Genomic DNA, 7539 nt, shown 5'->3' on the forward strand with positions numbered 1-7539 from the left:
TGGGTTCAGCCACTTCTGCACCCATTTGAGTGGGTTTAATTTTCTTCAGAATTGAGCCAAGCTTGAGGGTGCCTTGACACCCTCATTCATTACTTAGTGCTTTGGGCTAGCCCGGTCCAAGAGTTTGACTTCCATGGGAAATTTTGGGTGTTAGCCAAATAGTCACCCTCAAGTATAAGGAATGCAAGTAATAGTATATGAATTTAAGAAATGTTGTCGAATCCACGAGGATTAGATTCCTTTCACTAGCTAGGGTGTGAACCTAAGGAGAGCTAGAATATGCAAATGTACAATCACGAACCTAGAATCACAAAGAAATCTAAGCTCATGGTGAGTATGTGCAAGATAGAGTAGTAATTTGATTTTAGTTTTTGAATGTAGTTTTGAATTGAAAATAATTAGATGCTGAAATGTAAACTAAATTACTCTAAACTAAACTAGTGATCAAATGGATGAAATTTAGGCTTTAGATTGTCTACCACTAACCTCCCTTGCAAGTATTGATGCAATTTAATATGAATGATGCCAAATTAATTAACCAATTTCTCTCCTTCCATCCCTCTCGGGTGTAACAAGGGACATGCTCCTTTTGTGATATCAAGCAACCCCTCTCGGTTGTAGTACTTAACTACTTAAGTCAAGCATTTCAATCCGGTTAGGTATCTAGTGCATTACCCTAAGTGCATAAAGTTTGGAGATGAAGAAATCATGCAAACCAACCAACCTTATCTCTAAGTGATTGTAATTCACATCCCCTACATGCACACCTAGTGTGCTTTCATGCTTTAACATTTTAAGGCTACCAATCTCTAAACATTATATCAGGACATAGCAAACACACATACTCAAAGTGGTAAAGTCTAAGCATATGCATTCAACTCTTGAACTAGCATGTAGGCATATTAAAGAAAATTGCATCACATCATATTATAACATCAATTCATACAAGATTGGATAGGGCTTTCAACCGTAGCCCCGACAAAGTACTACTCACTCATAATTACATATACTAACTTCATAATCAAATTAAACACCAAAATATAATCTAGAGTAAAAGAGATAGAGTTGGCTTAGTGGTGTATTCGATGGTCCCCAAGCTCATGTCTTGGTGGTGATGGTGATGGTGGTGGTGGTGATTCCCTCTCCTTCTTGCTCTTGAAGATTTGATGATAAAAGATAGTGAAACTTGTATTATGTATTGTGTGAATAGGTAGACTAGTTAGAGAAAATGATGATAGAAAAGAGAGTAGAGAAATGATGTAGTAGTGGTGGTGTTAATGGAGGTAGAGGATAAGAAATGGTGGTTGTGATGGAGGAGATAGAGTAGTATGGATAGTATGAGTTTGGATTTTGGGAGGTGGAGATGAAGATTTTGTGGCGGAGATAGAGAGAAAGAAGATGTAATGGGGTGGTGTGGGTGATGCCTTTTCCTTGTGAGAAGAGATGCTTAAATAGATGAAGATAGAAGTGTGAAAATGATGATGAGAAGCCAAGATAGCAGTTCAAGCATTATAAGAAGCATGGAGGTGGAGTATGAGAGTGGTAATAGATCACAAAAACAAGGGAAAAGAGTATGGAAGAGATGGAGGAAAAAGAGTGAAGTAATGATGAGCTATTAAAGAGAGTAGAGTAGAAAAATATGGCTAAGGGAGAAGAGAGGGGCAGCTAGCTCTCTTTGTTGTGCATGGGAAGCATGAAAATGAAGAGTGTTGGAGTGGTTTAGGGTCACCAAAGTCAAGGTGACAAGCATGGGAGAGAAAGTGCATAGGAATGCCTATTATCCAAAAGATAATTTGATGGATTAATCTTGCCATAATCTTGTAGGATTTTTCTAGGATTCTCCTTGATAATTGCAGCATCATATACCTTCCAAAAATGCATAAGAAATCCGCCCAAAGAAGATTCTAGGCCAAACTACCATGTTTTGACTAGGATACGTTTTTTTTCTTTGAAGCTTCTTTCTTGGACAAAGATTGACTTGATATTGTTGTGATTCTGGATGGTTCTTGACTTATCCATGATCTATGATATCATATCTTCAAGAATGATTAATAACATTCTAAAAAAACACCAAGTAAGTCGCTGGAAAATATCTCCCAAAAAATTTTGTCATGAAAAGTAGACAGTTTATGCCTTATCGGGAAGCCTATTTTACACTTGATTTCTTGTTGCCTCGCTGATGATTATGACCAGTTCTTTGGCTCATATATATTGTTAATGCTTTGATCCGTGGGGATCTATTTAACGATAAGTAAAAGAGAGAGAGAGAGTTGACACGAGATGTATAGTGGTTCGCCTCCGCATGAGCGGGAGACTACGTCCACTTGAATGTTGTACTAGTGTGTCGAGCCTTGCGGCCCAACGAGATTACAAGGGATGTAATGGGATGTCCTAATTGTGGGAGGGGGGGCATTCCTCTTTATAGATGAAGGAATGCCCTTCCTATACTTATTCTTCGATGTGGGATAAGTTTTCACATAATTCTAGTATAGAAAGCTTAGAAGCATGTAGAAAGCTATGTTGTGGTGACATCTTGGCAAGGGCGGGAAGGTGGCTTCCCGGTGGCGGATTTGTGACTTCCGGATACCGCCGCGTAGCCTGAACATAGGGCTACACGATGCATGTCTCGGTTGGGCCTTGCCATGTCTTGTGGATGTCCCAAAGTGGGTGTTTACTTATGCTTGGTGACGTAGTAAATACTCCATATTATTGGAGGTATGTACATATATTGAAGTAAAACATCATACATTGGAGGAATGATGGCCCTTTCTGTAAAGTTGCAGTTGGAAGAGTGCAAGAAACGCTCTCCAAAACTGTTCCCGAAAAGCTGATTATGAAATAGCAATTTTCTGCTTTGCAGTAACTGTTTTGCATAACGATTTCCGTGGACTTCCCTTATAATTTCTGGCCAAAGAGTGATCAAAATTAGTCCTTTGCATCCGTACTACATAGTCCATGGCTTCATTGCTCCATTTAAACTCTTATTTTTTTGGGATTGCTTCACAAAGTACTTGTGCTGCCAAAAGTGGTGGTGCATGAAAAATTCGCCGGAATTTCATTTTTTTTCCTCTTGTCAAGATTTTCTATATGGAATTAGATTAGTCAATACTAAATTAGACTTTTTCCATATTTTATGGCACAAATATATATATATTAGCTAAGGGGGTCTGTTCCTTAGCTAAAGAACGGATTTCCATATTTTGACCACTTTTCGATCATATATTCACATATTAACCGTTCAGTTTAGGTCCTAATGTATAGATCACCTCTATAAATTTTCAGCCAAATTGATGATCATTAAGACATCCAAAATTGCAATTTACAATTATGAACACGAACGGTTCAGGTTGGACAGATTCGGTTCGTTCATTGATTTAATCGAGTTCGATACCTTAACAATCATCAATTTGACTGAAGATTTGCATAAGTGATCTATACATTAGGACCTAAAAACTGAACGGTTAAGATGTGCCTATGTAATCGAAAAGTGGTCAAAATATGGAAATCCGTTCCTAAACTAAGGAACGGACCTCCTTAGCAGAGCAAACTTGATATATATACAAATTAACTTAGATATTTGCTCATGGTGAGTATGTGCAAGATAGAGTAGTAATTTGATTTTAGTTTTTGAATGTAGTTTTGAATTGAAAATAATTAGATGCTGAAATGTAAACTAAATTACTCTAAACTAAACTAGTGATCAAATGGATGAAATTTAGGCTTTAGATTGTCTACCACTAACCTCCCTTGCAAGTATTGATGCAATTTAATATGAATGATGCCAAATTAATTAACCAATTTCTCTCCTTCCATCCCTCTCGGGTGTAACAAGGGACATGCTCCTTTTGTGATATCAAGCAACCCCTCTCGGTTGTAGTACTTAACTACTTAAGTCAAGCATTTCAATCCGGTTAGGTATCTAGTGCATTACCCTAAGTGCATAAAGTTTGGAGATGAAGAAATCATGCAAACCAACCAACCTTATCTCTAAGTGATTGTAATTCACATCCCCTACATGCACACCTAGTGTGCTTTCATGCTTTAACATTTTAAGGCTACCAATCTCTAAACATTATATCAGGACATAGCAAACACACATACTCAAAGTGGTAAAGTCTAAGCATATGCATTCAACTCTTGAACTAGTGTTAATGCTCAAAGTCTGGCGGTAGCCAAGCCTTCGTTTAACGCGGGTCCGGCGGGCGGACCGCTACTCTGTATATTTGGTGATTCCTGCTAGCTGCCAAATGAAAGGCAGGGCGTCAGAGGGAGACCGCGTTGGGCGGTCTTCACTTCTCCGATGCCTACGTCAGTTGATATATATAGGCAGCATAGTAATAAATGAGAGTTAATGCGTAATTTAATGAAGGGAGAAGAGAGGACCTTTTATAGGTGAGGAGAGGTCTGATCTTCTCCCTGTTTTCGATGTGGGACTGATGTGCTTCAGTTCCCAGTTTCAGTAGCTTCTGATGCCGTCTTGGCAGAGTGAGTGGCGGCGCGTCAGCGGTGATCCTGGGGAACTCTTGTGCTCCGGCCGTGGTCCGCCTGGCTGCCTATCTGTGGGTTACTCCTTTGATGATAGTTGGTACCTCTGGCGGTACGATGAGTGTGTCTGGTTATAGCTAATTATGCTTTGCAACGTACATGTAGGTACAAGTCCTCCAAGTCCCCAGTCAAGGAGGGCAATCTTGGTTGGGGAGTTGATCGGCGGTGTGAAGCGTTTTCTTCCGCTAGACTTTTGCAGAAGCATAATTAGCGTCAGTGCGTTGTCAACCATGGATATTACTGAGCAAACGCTTTATACCCTTTCGGGTGGGCCCCTGCTAGGCCCCCCTGGGAGTCCCCCACTCCCCGGCTAAGATGGACCTCCGGATGGTCGCGAAATTTGTTTGGTGAGGGGGAGCTGCACGGAGCAGAGGGTGTTGGGTAGCGAACCCAATCTTTAGGACCCGAGTGACGGGGGCCAACGTACCTGATCAGGGTCGTCGTAGACTGTTGACTAGTCCCCGTGTCCCGTAGGGACCATCTGACTGTAATGCCGCATGGCGGTCATTTGTCAGAATGAGGCGTGGCCTCGGGATCCGCCGCTGGCGGGAGTCCCCCCGCTGGTTTATAGCAGTAAACAGCGTCCAGTGGACGTGCTTGGCGTTAATTTATTGAGCGGTACCGCGCTGAATAAAGTACGCGATTTGTCAGATAAAAGAGGTTTCCGCTAGAGATGCGTAGCGGAAGGTGCCCCGTTTGTATGATGACAAGGGAGAAGTGTCGCTTTTAGGAGACTTCGTAAATAACAGCTAGTGAAAAAGTTCTGCTGGCGGGGTTCCGCCCAGCGGAGAACGTCATGAGAGGATAAGTGAGAAGTTCCGCTGGCGGGGTTTTCGCTCAGCGGAGACTCACTTGGAGAGGACAAGTGAGAAGTTCCGCTGGCGGGGTTTCGCTCAGCGGAGACTCACTTGGAGAGGGGTGTACTCTGGATTGCTTTCGTGATACGCCTTGACACGTGGCAAATAACTAGAGGGTTAGCGTGTGGAGACGCGTCTCCTCAGTCCGGCCGTCTTCTCGTCATTAATGCGAGTAATGATGGATTTCGTAACCGAGGCGACGCCTCGGTTAACCCGGAGGGTTAGTGCGGACAGGGGACACGTGGACGGCTGGGGTGTGATGTCGTTTTCTAGCGGACGGCCCAAAAGCCGCTGATGTTGACATAAAAGGGGGGGAACGTATTGAGAAAGGAGATCAGAAAATCCATTCGAACTGTTTGTCGTCTTCAAGCTCTGCCCAGCCGAGATTTGCAGAGAGAGTGTCGTGAGTTGGTGGAGTTCTCGTGGTCGAAGAGACGAAAATTTCCGTCGTCGGGGCATAGCGAGCATCAGTACGCCGGCGAGTTAACGACAGGTTAGTGTTCTGGTTATCCTTCTCTTCGGTTTTGTGTTGTCGAATTGTGGGTTTGGTATTTGTGTCTGGGATTGGTGTGTGAACTGGGTTTCTTGATGCTCGTCGGGGGTGTAAGATGAGATTTGAGGTAGGTTACGATGCTTTGACAGAGAGTTGAGAGTTAGGGTTTTGCTAGATGGTTGAATCTGGGTTGAGGGGGGGGGGGTTTGTTCATGTTTTGGTATTTTCTGGGTAGCTGTTCGTGGTGCTTTGCTATGGCTGATATAGGGATAGGTTAGATCCTTCTGTGGGCTAACTGATTTGGGTTTTAGGGTTTTTGGGATGGCCAACGTCGTAGAGATCTCGAGCAGTGAGGACTCCGGGTCTGACGTGTCAATCAGTGCGGCGGATAGGGTTTTTATTGACTTGTTGCGTCCGTCTGCCCGTGCAGGAACCTCACTGCCAGAGCCGTTAGACATCGAGCCGCTGCAAACCATACCCTGGGAAGTTGTCATGGGCCGTACGTTGCGTCCGGAGAGTTCTAGGGCTGGTGAGGAAGCTGCTGCGCGGGAGAGGAGTGAGGAGCGGCTAGCAAGTAATAGTGCCGCCAGTGGTTCTGCTGACGGGGGAAATGTGACGGGGGAGGAAACAGAGTCGGCGTGGGTGCTCCCGGATGGGACCCCTGTCGACGAGGCGGGAGGGCGGATGACTGCCGCCGTGGTCAACCGGATGAAACGGACATACCGGCTGCCGGGAGTGGTGAAGCTGCGCCAACCGACTGCGGACGAAAAGGCCTCAATTCTCCCAGCGGGGTTCGCCGCCGTTCACGAGGCAATATTCCGCCAAGGAGTGACGTTGCCGCTAGTGCCCAACCTTCAGATCCTGGTGTGTGAGTTTGGCGTCGCTTTTGGGCAGATCTGTCCCAACATGTGGCGGTTGATGCTGGCGATGAACTCCTTGTGGCGGTTATCCGGGTGCGAGGGGCCGACGGTGGCGGAGGTTTTGCACTTTTACGAACTGGTGTACATTAATCGCCAAGGGTGTAGGGGGCAAGTAAATTTGAGCCGCCGGCAGGGAGCGCCCAAGCTGATAGAGAATTTGAGGGATTCGATGTCCTACTGGCGGGGGACGTTTTGCGTGGCCACGACGGGGTGGGAGTATCAAGCGGAGTCCAACCAGGGGGAGCCAACATTTAGGATTAAGTCGGAGTTTCAGCCAATCCGAGGTTGTCCGTCGATCTCCGCTGAACATAGCTGGCGGTTTATGGTATACATGCTGCAATCGTTTGACTGACACTCTGTTGTTTTGCAGCGGGCCTGCGCTACAATCTGACGCGGGAGGAAGAGTGCCGGATTGCGCGTATCAAAGGTTGTTGGAAGAACCGCAATTTGCTGGACTTCCGTCTCCTCACTGGCTGGGAGCTGTTGGTCGATCAGCAGCTAACGCGCGCCATTGGTAAGAGGCCTCCGCCACATTGTATCTTTTGATAACTTGGTTAAAGCTGACAAGTGTTTGCATGTTCTCAGAGACTCCGCCAGGCAACAAAGCGAGCCGTGATGCCTTTGACAAAGCTATGGATCGCGCGGAGATAGACAACTTCCTGGAGACAATGTATGCTTCAGGCGAGGCGGCCCGGATGACAGTTGTGAACCCGGAGACGCTGGA

Source organism: Rosa rugosa, chromosome 4 (genome assembly GCF_958449725.1).
Source record: "Rosa rugosa chromosome 4, drRosRugo1.1, whole genome shotgun sequence".
Classification (NCBI taxonomy): Eukaryota; Viridiplantae; Streptophyta; class Magnoliopsida; order Rosales; family Rosaceae; genus Rosa; species Rosa rugosa.